Here is a 19,608-nt window from a genome sequence, read left to right as displayed (position 1 = left end):
AGGAGATCAATTCTACTTTCTTAGTCCTCATCGCTAAAGTCCCTGGGGCAGATTCTTTGGATAAATTTAGAGCTATTAGACTTTGTAACTCCTTTTACAAGATTATCTCAAAGGTGTTAACCTCAAGAATCCTCAAAATTCTCCCTTTGATTATATCATAGCAAAAAATTGGCTTTGTCCCTTGAAGGTAGATATTGGATTCTATCATGATGGTTCATGAAGTGATTCATTCCATGGAGGCAAGAAAAAGAGAAGGTATGCTTCTTAAGCTTGATCTTTCCAAAGCCTATGATTAGGTGGATTGGACTTTCCTAAGTTTGGTGCTTCAAACTTTTGGATTTGATTAGAAAGTTTGTAAGCTTATTTATTAGCTTATTTCTACTTCCTCCCTTGAAATCTTAGTAAATGAGGCTCCCTCAAATTTTTTAAACCTTCAAGAGCATTAAGACAGGGGGGTTCTATTTCTCCTATTTAGTTTATTATCATGGCTAAATGTATTGGAAGGTTGATTGAGAGGAAAAAACAAGGAGGGAATCTTAAAGGGATCAAACCATCTTCGAGGAGTGCTTCTTTTTCCCATCAACACTTTGTGGATGATACTATTATGGGAGGGGAGGCTTTTGTTAAGGAGGGTAAAGTGATGAAATAAATTCTAGATTTTTATATTAGAGGATCAAAATAATTTATTAATTGGGGGAAAAGCTTTGTCTTCTTTATTAATACTCTAGAGCATAGATAAAGGAAAATAGAAAGGATTCTTGGATGTGGAGTGGGAAAGCTCCCTTCTACTTATCTTGGTCTCCCTATGGGTTCAAAGCCCCCTAATTCCTTTTGGAATGGGATTCTTGATAGGTTTAGGAAGAAGCTAGGAGGCTAGAAAGGGGCTTCTCTTACTCAAGTAGGCAAATGTCTTTTGGTAAAATCCACTCTTCAGAATCTCCTGATGTATACCTTAAGTCTTTCTGGGATACCAATAAAGTTTGCTGAAAAAAATGGAAAAGATCTAGAGAGATTTTGTTTGCTCTGGTCTTGAGGGTTGGAATAGATATCTCCTTGTGGCATGGGATAATGTCTATCTTCCAAAGTGCTATGGGGGCATGGATATTAGGAAATTAAAGCATCTTAATAAGGCTCTTCTAGCTAAGCAAATATGGCACATTTGTAGTAGCATAGGGGAGTGGAGAGATATTTTAGTAAATAAGTATATCAAAAGACCTTCTATTTAGTTCTTGCTCAATAATGAAGATATCTCAAATGGATCAGTCATTTGGAATGGAATCCTTAAGGCAAGAAATTTGGCCGAAGCTAAGATTAAGTGGAAAGTGGGTAATGGTGAGCACATCCTTTTCTGGCATGATAATTGGTTGATTTAAGGCCCCCTTATTAATAATCCTATATTTGAAAATTGGTCAAATCTTTATATTAGGAAATTTGGTTTGAAAGTTTTAGATTATAGAACTGACCAGGGATGGAGAGACCTATCTCTCATTTCAGATGACCTGAAGTCGGTTATGATAATTCTAAACTCTTTGATTCTTAACAACAAGAGGGATGAGGTTATTTAGGGAGACAACCCAAATGGTTGTTTCTTAGTTTCATTGGGATATAACTCTCTTTTGAGCTTGAATGAGAAACCCCCTGGACTAAAGCCTAGATACCTAGTCTTACCCCAAAGATCAATATCTTTTTTGGGATGGCTTTACAAGAAAAAATCCTTACCCAGGATAATATTATTAAAATAGGACATTATATGCCTAATACATGTATTCTATGTAAAAATTAGTTGGAAATGACTAATCATTTTTTTATCCATTGTTCTTGTTCTAGGGAGGTTTGGGATAGTTTAACTAAGAATCTTGGGGTAAGTTGGTGTAAGCTAGCTAATGTACTAGATTTATTTTTCCAATGGAATAGTATGTTTAAAGGAACTAGTTTGCAAGATTTAAGTACCTCAATTTTTCCTCATTTATGTTGGGGAGTATGGAAGGAAATAAATAATCAAATCTTTAGAGAAAGAGAAGAACCTGCTTTCATACTGATTGACAAGATATATAGAGGCATGAAGGAAAATTATCAAGTAAGAAAGGGGGGAGATTTTGAAAGTGGGGATAAGAAGGAGAAAGACAAGGATAGTAGGGCTAAAAGATAGGAGATGAAATGGTTTCTACCTCTAGAGGGATGGCATAGAGCAACTTGTTATGTTGCGACCAAAGGGAACCCTAGACCTTTGGGTTTTGGAGGTATCATTAGAAATAGCTATGGTGGAGGGGTGGAAACTTTTTCTAATCCATTGGGATATGAGACAAACCATTATCCAAGAGCCAGTACTACATGCCATGTGGTGAAATTAGCTTTGGACATGGTAATTAAAAAATTATGGTTGGAAGGGGATTCATATAACATTATAAGGTGTATTGAAGGGATCACTCAACCATCATGATCAATTAAAAATATAATTGGTAAGACCCACTCCCTTCTTGAAAATTTTGAAAGTGTCCACATCACCCATGAATATAGCGAGGCAAATTCCATGGTTGACTGGTTTGCCAACAAAGCAGTCAGATAAGAAAAGGGGATGATTTGGAATTCTGATGGAAATATTTCAAAAGAGGCAAAAAGCCTAATTGAACTGGATAAAATCCAAGGTGGTATGATGGATATCTAACTATCATAATGGTATTTAATAAAATTTGGGGTTTAAGTAATTATAATAATAGCATTTACAGAAAATGTAGTCAGATGAGGTTATTGGTGTCACCTCAACATGTTTCTTGGGTCATTTTCTCTCTCTTCCTTTACCATTTTGGGGGTAAAGATACACATTTTGGTGATTATCATAAAGGTGGCCATCAAGGTTTCTAGAGGATGGAGAAGAGTTATCAGAAGTTGGGGTTTATGAGAATTGTGAGCATTAAGAACTCAGAGATGGTGGGGTAAAGAATAAGGAACCTATTGGTGAAGCAGAAAAATGGAAGCACGGGATGAAAGTCTATGAAAAGATAGAGAAGGGGGGTATAGTCAACTAAATTTCAAAACTTCATGGTTTTGACCCTACAGTCACTAATAGTATGGTGGATTCATGGAAGGATGGAAAAGTGAAAGTGGATGGGGTTTTGTTTCAGGTTACTGAGGAAATCATTTCTCTGGTAACTAAAATTTTGGTAGAGGGGATGAAGGTTTTTAGGGACAAGAAGATATCAGTGAATGTCATGATTGAATTTGTGAAGAATACAGATGAGAGAAATGAACTGGTAAAGTGTGAAAACTAGTAAAAAATGGATTCCATCAAGAAGCTATGGAGGTATGTTTTATGGGCCATTATAGAATATATTTCTTTCGGCACTAGATTTGATAGAGTAAGAACACATCACTTTGTTTTACTCAATCACTTTCGCTATGGTGTCAAGATTTCATTCCCTTATTATTTATATACTTCAATGAGTAAAATTATTTCTATGCATAAGAAGAAATCCTCAGTGAATTTGGCCCTACATGAGGGGTTGTTGCTTCTAATCTATAAGAATTTCAAGGCTCAGACCATAAGCAAACCCCCACTGTAGGGTGTAGATGCTTCTATAGATATGGGAAGCTCTAGTTTCTCATCTAATTTAGAGGATGTCCAAAGTATTATTTTAGAGGGGGAAGAGAAAATTACACCTGTGAAAAAGGTCAACAATTCTGAAAAGAAGTTGCCTTCATCAATAAAAACCATGAGTAGGAAGAGAACTAGATGCCATGGGTCAAAATATTTTGGACAAATAGAGGAAGAGCATAATGAGGAAGGGGATGATATGAAAACTGATGATGAGGGTGAAGAGAAGGCGAAAACCAAATTAGTGGAGCTGGTGGCTAAGAAATAGAGGAGGCCAAAAGAGAAGGATGTTGAGGGGATTGTGGATTCTAGGCCAGAGCTTCCTACTATTCCTCTTTCCCCTATTCGTCCTTAGGGACTAGACATAGAGAAGAAAAATGGTGAGTGAGGAGAGGTGGTCATTAAGGATAGGCGCATGGCCTGCAGCAACTTTAATGTAAGAACTTATAAAATGGGTATAGTAAGAGAGGTAATGAACCCACAAATTTTGGAAGAAAAATAGGGTCAGCTGTAGTTTGAGGATCTCATTGTTCCAACAATGGTAGCCATAATGGATAATGCTAGGGAGATAAACATGAATTTTTTTTAAAATGACAAGAACAACATGATTAGGAATTTGAAATCAATCAAATGGCTTTACCATGAGTTGGAGGAGTTTAGAGAAAAAATAGGCCATCTAGAATAGAAAAGGAAGATGTCGGATTGTGGGAATTACAATGACTAGGGGAATCATCTTAGTTTGGCTGAGAAGAGAATCCACAATTTGGAAAATTACAACCAAAATCTGGCAAATCAAATGCTTACCATTTTGACCTCTATCAATGACAATATCTCATCCCTTACTGGAATGTTGAAAACAAAGGGTCTTCTAGATGAAAGTGACTAGAAGGATAGAGAAAGAGCTGGGATGGAAGCAGAAGTGATTACTGATATAACCTTGATTAGCATGGAGTAGGATAGTCAAAAGAAGAAGGACCAGGTGGTTGAGGAGATTAACAATGCCTATGAAGCAGTGGAAATGATGCATGAGCTAGAGAGAAAGATAGAGGATTAATAATGGTTTTTCTTTTCCTATCTTTTGGAATGAATGATTGCTATAGTTATTTTTGTCTAGTAGGTTTATTAGTCTGTTGTAATTTCCTATAGGTTGGCCTTCATTCTCTAGTGGGGCATTATCTACTTATTATCAACCTTGGTTTTTTGTCTGTCTATTGAACTAGCCTTTTGGTTGGCCTTCTTTTACTAGCTAGGCTCTTTCTACTTGTTATCAACCTTATGATGTGTTTTAACTCTCAAGTTTTAGTATCCCTGTAAAACCTATTTTTCTTATCAAAAACATTGGGTAAGACAATTAAAAACAAAACTTCATCACACAAATCTAAATTTAAAAATTCTAAATGTAGAAAACCAAAAAACATAAAAATTCAAGTTCATATCTTGTTGTCCTTGAGCTCCTCCCTTTCCCTCTTTTCTCATCCATATTCATCATTTGAGAGAGAGAGAGAGAGAGAGAGAGAGAGAGAGAGAGAGAGAGAGAGAGAGAGAGAGAGAGAGAGAGAGAGAGAGAGAGAGAGAGAGGAAAATGATGGGGAGGAGAGAGAAAAAAGAGAGGGGACACCCTCTCTTTTCTCCCTCTCCTCCCTCTCTTTCTCCTCCCTTCCTCTTTGTCTCTCCTACCATCATCTTTCTCTCTCCTCCTCATCTCTCCCCTCACTCTCTCTTTCTCTCTCCTCCCTAGCACTTATATTAGCGATGAACCTCTCATATAAGTTCATGTACATACAAATGGATAAATTCACTTTTCATAATAATTCATTAAGATAAATTTATCTTATAATCTCTTTACTTTTAAATTAAAAAATATATGTTTCTTTAAATAATATAGATCAATAAGAATATAATATTGATGTTCATTTAAATTTATGTTTTAGATGTTCATTTAATTATATAGTTAATTATAGTTTAATTGAGCTCTCCTTCCCTTTTTGATATATTTGTAGGTAAAGACGTATTAGATGTTTAGATTGTTTAAAATATTCAATTATATTTATGTTTTAAATTTAAAAATGAATTAAAAATAACTTTATCCTAGTTTTAACCCTAACCATAATCTAATCCTAACTAGAGTCACATTACTAGTTTGAACCCAAACTAATACATAATCCCAAACCTTACTCTAATTCTAAAACTAGCCCTAAACCTCAAATGTGTAGAACTAGATAATAATCCTACTATCATCTTTCTCTCTCCTCCCTTCCTCTTGTAATGCCTACCCCTAGTTTAGTTTCATCTTTCTTGTATGTTTCCAGGAGTAAGCCTAAGTCTAGGGGGATTGGATGCAATGCCTACCTCTAGTTGACTTTTCTAATTGTATTGTCAAATTCTTTTAGGCCTATTTTATGTTTATGTTTATGATTATCGATACTTGGTTACCATATTAGATTAAATGATTTTCATATTCAGTTGATATATGTGTTGAGGTACTTAGTTATTTCAATGATGATACATGTATGTTCATTTAGTGATTTTCAATTGTCTCAAGATAATAGTAGATGGATTATTTATATGCAGTTCTATGGTTGCCCCATACTTGCAAGTTGTACTTGTCTATTTTACTTTATGATTGACATTTCTGATGCGGTTGAGGAAGGGAGTCATAGTCACCTTCTAGTCGAGATCTACACAATAAACCACTCCCAAAAATTGCTTGTTGTGTGTGTGTGTGTGTGTGTGTGTGTGTGTGTGTGTGTGTGTGTGTGTGTGTGTGTGTGTGTGTGTGTGTGTGTGTGTGTGTGTGTGTGTGTGTATTACCATAGTAAATTTCTTACTATGATAATTTTTATCACATATTACCTTTTGAAAAAAAATATGAAATTTTGTATGATTTTTTACCGAGGGGGGGTTGTGATTGGTTTTTTTTATTTAAAAAATTAAATTAAATTATTTTGGGGAGCTCCCTTCCTATTTCATACAATGACTTGTTGTTTTAAACAAAAATAAATATAATTTTAAATGATGGGTGGGGACCACCCCGCCAACCCCCTATCCTCCTTCCTTTCTCTCTCCTAAGTAGCTACCAAGGCAACAACTACCATTGGCAGCCAAGCCACAAGTGGATTTCCAATACGATATGGGATATGTGATTTGTATCACATTTAATGATTGTGATTTTATTTATTTGTTTGTTTAAGTTTTATTTATATTTATAATATTAATTATTAATTATTAATTATAATTATTAATATTATTATTAATAAGATTATTGCTATTATAAATATTTAATTAATAATATTTGTAGTTAATTTAACAATGATTATTATTAATAAATAATATATTATATATATTAATTATTATTAATTAAATAATTATTAGTATTAATAATTTAATAATAGATAATAAAATTTTAATAATACTATTTAATTATGAAGAGGTTGTTGTAAATATAATGATGAGGTAAATGGGTATTTGTAAATTTGGGAAAAATAATTATTTTAAAGTAGACTCTAATTTTACTTGATGATGTAATTATGGAAACAATTTCTAATATTAAGAAAAATGTATTATGTCTTTTATATTTCAAAAACCTTAGTAGTTATCATACTTTGAAATGACAAAAACTGAAACCCTACTTGTATATCAAATCTTGTGTTTTGAAAATGAATTGAAATATGAAAGCTATGTTTAATCAACTTTTGATGATTTGTTTAGTGTTGAGACTCATGTGGACTAGAGAACTTTAGCGAATTTCTAGTACTTGAAAATGAAAATGAAAAATTGAAAACCAAAGTGAAAATTGAACTTCTGTGTTCTCAAAACCTAATGAATTATGAAAGTGACATTGTTATGTTTTTTGTTTGATGTGTGGTATTTTATGTTAACTTTCAGGTTTTGACTTATTACTTTGACCAATCAGCATGTTTACCAGAGGCTTGGGGATTTTGTTCTGTGAAGATGTTGTGTCTTATTTTGGTTATGATCTTTTATACCTAACCATAGTGATGTGTCATGTATGTTCTATGATGAGTTTGATCAGATTTTTTTTGTGCTTTTAAGTTCATTCTATAGAATTGAGGTGAATGATTTGACTTTTTTGGTGTAACCTTTGAGTCATTGAACAATTATCTTGGATTGCTTCCTAGTTGCTTGTATAGGACTGAGGTGATTATGTGATTTTCTTTAGGTGATGTCATGCTATGTCATGCTTTGGTATATGTGTACTTGATTTTAGATCAATCCTGTTAAGATGATTGTATTGGTAAAATTTGTGATTTTAATTAGTGATGTTTCAGTACATTGTAGTTGCTTGTTTAAGAACTGATGTGTGGTTTCTATCATATGAGACCTTCTACTTTTGTAGAGCTTAGGGTAGATTATCTATATGTCATGTTTGGAAGTGGCTTGCAATGGAGGTAGAAGCCCTAAGTGGTTGCCTGGGTAACCCATTGTAGGTTGTTTTAATAAATGATAACATTTCATTAAATGGGTTTTAAATGAATTAATAAGATATCTGTGCCACATAAAGTCACTGGGGGGGAGGGGGGAGTCTTGAGAGACTACCAGGGTAACCTTAGAGTTGACTTGTTAGTACGCCTTGTCTGTATGAAAGGATATTGATGCCACATAGAGACACTAGGAGGCAAAGTGTAGAGAAGCTACCAGGGTAACCTTACAGTTTACTTATGCAATGAAACATTCCCACTTACATAGTATATTTCCTATGTGTCTTTTTTGCCTTTGGGATTAGTTGATACTTATGTCTTGGTACCCTTTGAGATAGTTCTCTTTCTGATGTTTCCTTGACGTAGATGTTGGTTATGAATTGTGATTTGATATATGTATGGGACTTGAGTATATCTCCTTGGTGTAGTGGGAGTGGGCCATTTAGGTTCCACGAGGTAGGGTGGTAGGGCATTTTTTCTTATACCATTGAGATTCGATAGCTAGATGTCATTGTTGGATGTGTTTATGTAGATGTTCCTTTCTACCTGATTTTTTTTTTATGATGGACAATTATATCTTGTTATACTATACTTGATTTATATAGATCTTATGAGATGATGTATTTTATATATGTTGTATATTCTTTGATCTTTTTACATCCTATGACTTGTACACTGGATGATTATCCATTCCAATTATGCTAAGTGGCATCTTATTTAATTGTATATTTGTTTAAAGGGATTCGTACTTGTATTTATTCTTTAATGTGGAATTTGTTATATATTGGATTTAGTATTAATTAAACTTAAATGTGATTCAATGTCATGGGACCCTTAGGAGATGTAATATGTTTATGATGATTTAATGTAGTGAGTTATTGCTTCTGCTATTTTATCTCTTGTTATTATTGCTTCTACTATATTATATCTATTTTTGTTTATTATCTTTCAAAAAAATGTTTGACAATCTCAGTGAAACTTTAGGTTAATTTCTTTTGGGTTCCTTGGTGAGAGTTACACTTTCTCTCTCCCCACTCTCTTTTTTCTCTCTCCTCCCTCTCTTTTTCCTCTCTCCTCCTTTTCTTCCCCCTCTCTTTTGTCTCTCTCCTTCCTTTCTCTCTCCTCCCTATTATTTTCTCTCTACTCCCTCTCTCTCCTCCCTTCCACTTTCTCTCTCCTACCATCACCTTTATCTCTCCTCCCTATCTCTCTCCTCATTCTTTCTCTCTTTCTCTCTCCTCCCTACCTAGGACCTATTATTAGTGATGAACTTCTCATATAAGTCCATGTATAGAAATGAATAAATTCACTTGTCATAACAATCTCTTTGTTTTTAAATTAAACAACATCTTAATGTTTCTTTAACAATATAGATCAATACTCATATAAGAATGATGTTCATTTAAATTTATTTTTTAGATGTTCATTTAATTAATCTCTCTCTACTTTTTGATATATTTGTAGTTAAAGATGTATTACATGTTTAGATGGTTTTAACAGTGTAATTATATTTATGTTGTAGATTTAAAGATGAATTAAATATAACTTTATCCTAGTTTGAACCCTAACCGTAATCTAATCCTTAAAAGAGTCATATTACTAGTTTGAACCCTAACTAATACATAATCCCAAACCATACCCTAATTCTAAAACTAGCCCTAAACCTCAAATGCGTAGAACTAGATAATAATCCTACCATCATCTTTCTCTCTCCTCCCTTCCTCTTTCTCTCTCCACCATCATCTTTCTCACTCCTACCTTCATCTTTCTCACTTCTACCATCATCTTTCTCTCTCCTACCACCATCTTTCTCTCTCTTCCCTCTCTTTTTCATTCCCCTCCCCATCTTTGTTCTCTCTTCTCCCTCTCTTCTTTCTCTCTCCTCACTTCCACTTTCTCTCTCCTAACATCATCTTTCTCTCTCCTCCCTCTCTTTTCTCTCTCTCCTCCTCTTTCTCTATCCTAGCATCATCTCTCTCTACCCCTCTTTCTCTCTACTACTATATTCTTTCTATCTCCTTACTTAAATTAGTACCAACCTAGATGACAAAATAGGTTTCAATTTTTTCAAATTAGTGCCAACCTAGATTTCTCTCTCCTCCTTTCCTCTTTCTCTTTCCTCTATTAGGATATGTATTAATATCTTTGAATATTTTCAACATTAAAGTTGTATGCATAGTTAAAGACATGTATTAAGGTGTTTAAATAGTTTTAAAGATGTGTAGTTAGATTTATGTTTTATATTTTTTTAATTAAAAAGTAATTTTGTAGTTTTTCATGTTTTATATATATGTAGATTATATTTCATGGATGAAACATTTGGTGAGGACCCACACCCCCCCGCTCCTCCACCATCTACCCCGAAGGAGTTGTGGGAGAGCATGAGGCACAATATATATGACATCATGCAAGACATTGAGACCCTTAGGCATGAAGCACATCTCCCCCCTCCCCCCCTAACTACTTCACCTTGTAGATAACATGCAAGCCATTATACACTCTATATCAATCTTAGACTATGAGATAGATAGCTTTTTAGCATGTAGGAGAGATGTGTATGCATTTTATTTTGATGACCTATCTTACAAACATGTCTTTGACTTGAAAATAAATAATGGTTGTTTAAAAAGACATTTTAAGACCCTAAAGATGGGTGACAAGATAAGTGACAAGAAGCCACATATCTCTATTAAATGGTGCACATACCCTTCAATATTAGAGAATTTTTGGGAGTAGTGGTGGATGGTATTTGACCATCCACCACATGCTAATAATGAGTTGCCTATGTAGTTGCTTAGGAAATTATGGGGCATAGTTTGAATTGGGTTTAAAACCCAATTATTTTGATATGAAAGCATTTCAAGGGGTCAATAGAGGGAAGCCTTAGGATAGGCCTAGGGAAGACCAATGCTCTCATCCTCTCTTCCCTCTTCTTAAACTAGTTGTTTTAGTGCTTATCCATCATCAAGAAGTGTCATCTACTCTTAGTGTTGATATATGATTGAAAAGATCATTTGAAGTGGAAAGACTGTTGGAGAAGATTGTGTATTTCAATCATTATTTTTTCACTGATGTCAACCATGCTACATGTTGGTAAGACAATTACTTATTTTTCAAATACTATCACTTAGTTGATTGATGAGGAGGATTTGATCAACAAGATGTAACAAAAGTACCTAGAGGAAAGGTTGAGTTATGATTATGTATTGATGATCTACTTGAGGTTACAAAATGATTGGCTACACTTAGAAAGTTTAGAAGAATAAGGTTGAACAAAGTTCATTTGCCAAGCTTGACCAAGTTGATAGAAGGTGCCGAGAAAAGTTAGTGCAAGCTAAGCAAGAATTCAATTGGAGTTGAGTGAAAGCAATTTCTAGTAGATGCCGAGTAAAATTTAGTTGATACTAAGCACTAGTAAAATCTAGTTGATGATGAGTGATTTTACAATAGATGTTGAGTAACATAGTATGTGTCGAGCATCAGTAAATTGATAATGTCGAGTCACTGCATTATAAAAAAATCAAAGATTTGCCTAATAAAAGACATCAAGTTTGTTTTCTTGGAACTTTTGAATTAGGAGGAAGATAAGATTGATGAGTTGGAGGCATAGAATCTTATGTAAACTTTTTTGGAGGCAAATTTAAATGGATTCTAGGAGAAGTTTCTAGAAAAGACAAGATATGGGGTATATACATTGTATCCTACCTAATCCATCAAAAACCCTAATTTTGATGATGGATAATGAGCAAGAAAGTGTTCTAATTTCCTATATGTAGGGATGTTTGGTCATGAAGCAAAGAGATTAGAGAGTTTTGATGTGAAAATTTGACAAGGAGAAGGAAAGGGGTTTGCTTCATCAAGTGACCTAAGAGAAGAAGTCTATAATGGCATACTAAGCAAGAAGGCTTAAAGAGGATGAATGTTGAAAGGGTGAACAAGCTGTCAGAGCTACAAAGATTGGAAGCCAAGTAGATTTGAGGACTGAGTAGTTATCTATAATCTACATGTAAGGTTGTAAGTTGTATCAGATCAAAGCTCTACTGTTACTTTCTAACAATTGTATCAGCATAGGGAAAATCTTTTGGAGTAAAGTTGACTTAACAGTCATTGGGAAATCTTTTAACAGGGTGGCATTCTAAGTGAATAGCCTAAAGTCCTCTGACAAGGCTCACTTGTAATAGGGTGATTCAAATCCCTTAACCGGGTCACATTTAATAGTGTGTGTTATAACCTTTAACAAGGTTGGCCTTTAACATGGCATCACTTTAGAAGAGTGAAAAGGGAGTAGCATGTTACTGATGGTTTTTCCCAAATTGGGTTTCCACATTAAATCATTGTGTCAAGTGTGCTAATGGATATGTTGTGTTTTATGCTTTACATTTTTGCATGTTGATTTAATAGTAACAAATCAGTTTTAGTTAACACACAATGAATGCATGCATGGTTAAGAATGTTTTATGGGTTCACTGAATTGTGAAAAGTTTTATTTGTACATCTAGAACTTGAATAATTGATTCAACCCCTTCTCTCAGTTATTCTAAAATAATTTCCAACACTTAGTTCATTAAGTGCTCTTTTGGGTAATTTAGTATAGCAGTGGACATAGGTGAGGGATACTCGTCCCCTAGACACATTTGTACTAGTTGTGGGGATATATACAAAGGCCCCCAAAGTGATCCAATTACAACACATGATAATCAACATGTTGAGGGTGGTCATTTTGATGATGAGGCATATGTTGCTTATGGTAGTGGCTGTGATGATTTTGACGTGTCATCATATGTTGACCTTCTTTGTGCAGAGGAAGACAATAAGGAGTAGAACATAAAAATATAATTATAATTTATATAAAGTACATAATTATTAACATTCTACATATGTATAATTGTATGAACCATAATGTCTACTAATTTTGAATGAACAAAGGATGGATGATATTCTTCCTCCTAGGAGACAATATAGCCTCTTTTTTAGACCTTCGAGCATTGCCAGCCTTCATATGGTATGCACTTTGAATTACACTTAAAATAATGTACATTGGAACTTAAATTTAATAACATGTGCTAACAAATTTTTTTGTTTGATTTTGTAGGCATTGTCATCTATTAAATAGTTAGGTGCTTCCATAGGTATCGATCCATCCACTAGTGAGGCACAACCTCAAATACCTACAGTATGAACTTTAAATGAAAAATACAAGTTTTTATTATTTTTATGTACACATTCTTATTAACTTATATCTTCAACTCTTATTCATAGATAATAATGTATGTTGGTGTTATGAATAGGGTATGAATGGTACAGCTCCATCTAGGCCTCCATGTAGTCTATTTTCAAGACTTTAACCTTTTCACAATTTTGGATATGTCAATGCTTCCAGCTTTGAGGTTTAGCCTTAAATACCTACTGTATGTACTTTTTCAAGATTGTTTTGTTACATACTTATATTCATCTTTGTGTATTGTAATTGTAGATCATTGGAGTATGTAATCATCATGCTACAAGCACATCTATAGACTCATCTATGACACTAGGTAGTACACAAGTGATATATGTGTTTATATATGTATATGTAATATTATATGTATATATATATATACATATGTATATGTATATATATATATATGTATATATATATATATATATACATATACATATACATATATACATATACATATACACATATACATATACATATACACATATACATTTGTATATATATGTATATGTATACGTATATATATATATACATACATATATATATATATATGTATGTATATATATATATGTATGTATATATATATATGTATATATGTATGTATATCTATATATATATATATGTATGTATATATATATATGTATATATATATGTATATATATATATATATGTATATATATATATATATATATATTCTTTTATTTCATAAATTTTTAGTATAAATTATGTACTTTTAAATTTATGAACTTTATTATTCATGTATACATAATTTTGACTCAAGGTTTATGTATTCATGATCTTAGGAAGATGTCACCATGAGTTTAGGTGGGAGCATAGTACAAAGCCAAATATAGGTACACACATCATCCTTTGAGGTCACTATTGTTATTTATGTAGTTCAGTATGATCTTATATATATAATTTTATTTCATAAATTTGTAGTGTAAATTATGTACTTTATAATTAATGTATATATAATTTTGACTCAAGGTTTATTTATTCATAATTTTAGGAGGATGTCACCATGAGTGTTGGTGGGAGTATAGGACTAAGCCAAATGGAGGTACACACATCATCCTTTGATGTCACTATTGTTATTTTTGTATTTTAGCATGATATTTATCAACTTTTTAAAATTTATGTATTCTCTTACAAGACTTGACCACTGCCACATTTGGTGACCATGAGAGTGTACATTGTCCTCTCACAAAGGGATGCCAATCTCACATGGTAAAATTTTAAATAAGTTCATTATTTAATTTTGTTTAGGAAGTACATTATGAAAACCATTTCAATTAAGCATGTACACATTGTCTTCTCAGAATGCCACTCAAGATGACACACAGGATGTCACACAAGATTATCCACATGATGACACACATGATGTTACTTAGGATGATGCATCTCAGTCCTCTTCACATGGAGTAAAGAGGACTATAGATTAGATAGATTAGGTCTTTTGACAGCTTTACATTTTGTTGTTATGACACATTTTGTTTATTACGATACACTTTATATTAGGAAACTTATCTATATTATAATTTTTTTATTGCTTTATATCATGTTATCACATATTAGACCATGCTATATTTTTACAACTTTCTATCATGCTAGTATATGGTATGTAATTCCCTGCTAGGGAACCTAAAAGAAATTAACCTAAAGTTTCACTAAGTTTGTCAAAAAAAAATTTTTGAAAGATAATAACATCAACAGATAATATAGCAGAAGTAATAACTAACATACATACAACCATCCAACAAAGATTACACCTCTTAAGGGCCCATGACATTGAATTGCATTTATAAGTTTATTAAAATTAATTCTAACACATAACAAAAAATCCATATCATGGAATAATCACAAGTACAAATCCAATTAAATAACATACAATTACATATGATGCCACTTGGAATAACTAGAATGCATAATCATCCACTGCACAAGTCATAGGGCATGAAAAGCTCAAAGAATATACACCATAAATAAAATACATCATCTCATATACAAAAATTATTGGCAAACTTAGTGGAACTTTAGGTTAATTTCTTTTGGGTTCCCTAGGGGGGCGTGCTAGTAAACAACTATATCTCATTCAACCAACTAAACACAAATTACCCAAATTTATTGAATAAGCATTTCAATCATCAATTTGTTTATAGACATTTTTAAAAAGAAAGAAATAAATACAAAAAAAGTGTTTCAATCTAATTGAAATTCTAAATATAGATCCACAAACACGAAGAAGACAGATATTTTAAAGAATGAATCTATTGCACAAAACCCATAAGATCCTACTTGGATCTGATGCTAAACAACCGAATCCACTGAACTCACAAGCAAATCTCTTTTTCCTTCAAAACCCTCTTCTTGAAAATTGACTCCTCCAAACTTGTGTGTGGAGAAATAAGCTCTGATTTCCTAATAAAGGGCTTTCCCCAAATTAGGGCTTCAATTTTTTAATCACTTGAAACCCTTTTTCTTTTATTATTGTATTATATTTTAATTTCAAGTGCAACCTTTTTGCAACTTTAATTAAAATAACTTTATTAAATCAATTCCTTTCTCTCTTTTATTAATTCACATGACATTTTTAATTAAATATTTATTAATTTAACTAATAATATTATTAAGAGTTTATTATAAAAATGAAACTCCTAAATAAATCTTTATTAAATTCAATAAATATAATTACGCCAAATTGAAACTTCAATAAAATCTTTTAAATTTAATTATTTTATTTAATTAATTTCTCAATTAATAACATATAATTAAATATTAAATTTTCTTTATGAAATTTCATTAAACTAAATCATTAAATCATCCTTTAATTTTATTTAATCATGATTGAAAATCACAATAGATCCACAAGACTAAATATGACAACTCAATTGAAGTAAAGGACATATTCAAATTCTAGGGTCAAAATAATGAATTCACGTCACTAGATGAATTTGGAAGGATAAACAACTTAGATACTTGTCCCACTTTCTAGGACAATTGGCTTAGGTTTAGGATTTGAACTCAAGAATTATCTCCCATCTTTTACCATTGAGATATTGTGATATAGCACTCTCATCCTAGCAATTCAAGGAAGTCAATGCCCGATATTGACAATCTACATAAAATTTGAGCATGTACATACACATATAATCTAAACTAAATAGGCAATGGCAGGGAGTGGTGCATCATGTAGATCCCAACTAATATGTGACTACGACTCCCTCCCTCAACCACATCATAAATGTCAAACATAAAGTAAAACATACAAGTACACCATACACATGCAAGTATAGGGTAAGCATCCATAGAAACTGCATAACTATAATTCATATAACTATCATCATGATATACTTGAAATCACTATATTAACATACATATATCATCATCAAAAGAGTAATCATGAACATGTGAAATAACCATGAACACATAAAATAACTAAGTATCAAGTAGCTCATCAAATATGTCAACTGAATATGAAATAACATCTAATTAAATTTGGTAACCATGTAACACTAATCATAAAACATAATCATAAAACTAGCCTAAAAGAATTTGAAAATACAACATGAAAAGTCAATTACGAGTAGGCATTACATATCATAAAACATAATCATAAGACTAGCCTAAAAGAATTCAAAAATCTAACATGAAAAGAAAACTCGGGTTAGGCATTACATGGTATCTTCTTATGTTTTCATGTTCTAAGTATTACACATTTTGTTTATTATGACACATTTTATTTATTATGACACAATTTGTTAGAATATGACGTGAACAATAATTTAAATATGTTTAAATGTAAAATAATGGAAACATATAGGAGACCATTACAAATTGACAAATAATTTTCTATCAAATGTACACTAATTGTTGATATTACAGCCATGTTTGTTATTAGTGACACACACTTATTTAGATTTTAAGTATCTACCAAGCATATTGTATAGTTAATAGAGTTAACCAAGCATGTCAGTCTCTACCAAGTTTTACTGTTGCTACTAAATCCAAAGGACACTATTTATTTTTTGCCAAGTAGTTTCTACCATAATGGTGATCAGCAGTATAAATTGAGCTTCATAAGGTTTACCAAGTTCCTCAATGCAGATTGAGTTATGTAGTGCTTACCAAGTTCGTAGTAAAAATAATGTGAATTCAGTGTTGATTGAGCCACTCAGTGTTAACCAAGTGATTTATTTCATACTGAGCTCATAGTGATAGCATTTACTAAGCCATGTAGTATGAATCAAGTGATTCAATTTATACATCAAGTTTCATAGTATTCACTGAGTCACCAATGCAGATCAAGTTCAAACAACTTGAAAAGTGATCAGTATGGATTGAGCTTGTATGTCTACCAAATGCATGATGATGTCAAGCATTGATTGTGGATGCCGAGTATCAAAACCTCATCGAGCTAGTCTTTAGAACCCAAGTTCCTATCGTTTAGGCTAACTTTGTGTATTTTGTGTAAATTTGTATCGTAGTCGAATTTGTTGATTTGTGAATTGGAATCATATATATGTAATGTATTGTATCACATCCAAAATATATATGCAAGTAATGTAACAAATAGAGAAGAGAAGAAGAGTGAAGTAGAAGGCTACAAGCAGTATAAGGAGCAACAAAGATTTATCTATCACTGCAAGGTGATCATTACACTCAAAGGTATCTCATTTGGCAAACCAAGTTGTAGATGAGAGATTGGCGACTATTTCATCCTAATAGGTGGATCAGTTAAATCCTTTTATAAGGTAGACTTAATAGTCTTTTCTAAATCTCTTTGTCAAGTGCATACTTTATTGTATGTAAATCCTTTTGCAAGGTGGCTCTAGTAGTCCTTATAGCTTTTAATAGGGCATATCATTAGAAGTGATCATTGTAAGCCTTAATAGGCCAAATTTATACTACAATACTAAATCTTGTGGGTATCATCCATACCCCAGTTTTACTTTCTATTTGGAAGGTTTTTGGGTCACCAAAATTGTGTGTCAAACTATTTTGAGTACTTAATATTTTGGTTTTCTCAGACATGCAATTAGATCAAAATACATATGAATGATTAATTGGCAATTAAAGAGAAAAGTTTTCATAGTTACTAATTCACCCCTCCCCTCTTAGTAACTTAGCTTGTCATATATATTTCCAACAATTGGTGTCAAATCTTTTGTGGTTCTCAGATAAAAGGTTAACAGTTTCAGCAAAGATGAAAGGCTATGGAGGTATTCGGACCTTGACAAGGCTATTGACAATGAAACACTAGATTTGGAAATGGCTATTACACAACTCAAGAAAGTAAAGGAGCAACTCTCTCAATCTCTAAAAATAAGAAATGGTCTTGCAATCTAGATGAATGACCATCCCTATATTGAAGAAAGAATTGAAGACATCCATTCAAGAAGCAGTCTAGATGAAGCCAATGAAGCAATCAAAGAATTATTAGAAAAGAATGCTTCACTTTAAGAGGAAGTAAGAAAACTAAGAAGAGAGCAAGAAATTTAGCTAGTAAGACTATGTGAAGTTATGGAAGAGAGAAACAAGAGAAAATAAGAAATAGAAGGAAAGAATAATGAGATTTAGCATTTATCCCTTCAGCAAGCAGACTTCATTAATCAGCTCACCAATGCAAATGAAGAAATCATGAATCTAAGATTAGAAAATGAAAGGTTGTTGAATGATTTAAACACTAAAAAGAAAACCAATGAAAGGATGATGAAATCTCAAGTAGACATGAATCAATTGAATGAGAAAAGTCACTTTAGACAAAATGATAAAGTAGGAATTGGATATATAGAAGAAGGTGAATCATCCAAGCAAGGAGCTCAAAAGAATCCAAAACCTACTTGCAGCCACTATGGTAAGATTGGACATACATCAAACAAGTGTTGAAGCAATGGGAAAGCTAAATTCAATAGAAAATGCTAGAACTCCAATTAGCATGGTCATAAAGCTAATGAATGCAAAGAAAACAATAAATTTGAAGGCAAATATCACAAATGCAAGAAACATGGGTACAAATCCTCACAATGCAAAACTAAGATATTGAACCCAATAGAACAGACTTTAAAAGCTATATTTGGTTTGGACTATAACACCTGGTGCAAATGTCATTATTGTGAAGAATTTTGACACATTGGAATGAATTGTGTAAAACATCACATGAGGAAAAGAGACACCACCAAAAGTGTTTTATCTATATTAGAACTTGGTCATCTTGCTAAGAATTGTATGAATATTGGAAGAATTGAAGATGAAAGGAAGGTAAAAGCTAATAACAACAGAAAGCAGATGAGACAAAAATAGAACCCAAAATCTTCTAAAAATGTAAGTCCAAGCAGTGATGATAATGTCACTCAAGA

Source organism: Cupressus sempervirens, chromosome 4 (assembly GCF_028749045.1).
Source record: "Cupressus sempervirens isolate cs-2001-9-10 chromosome 4, ASM2874904v1, whole genome shotgun sequence".
Classification (NCBI taxonomy): domain Eukaryota; kingdom Viridiplantae; phylum Streptophyta; class Pinopsida; order Cupressales; family Cupressaceae; genus Cupressus; species Cupressus sempervirens.
Note: the sequence above shows the minus strand (reverse complement) of the source record.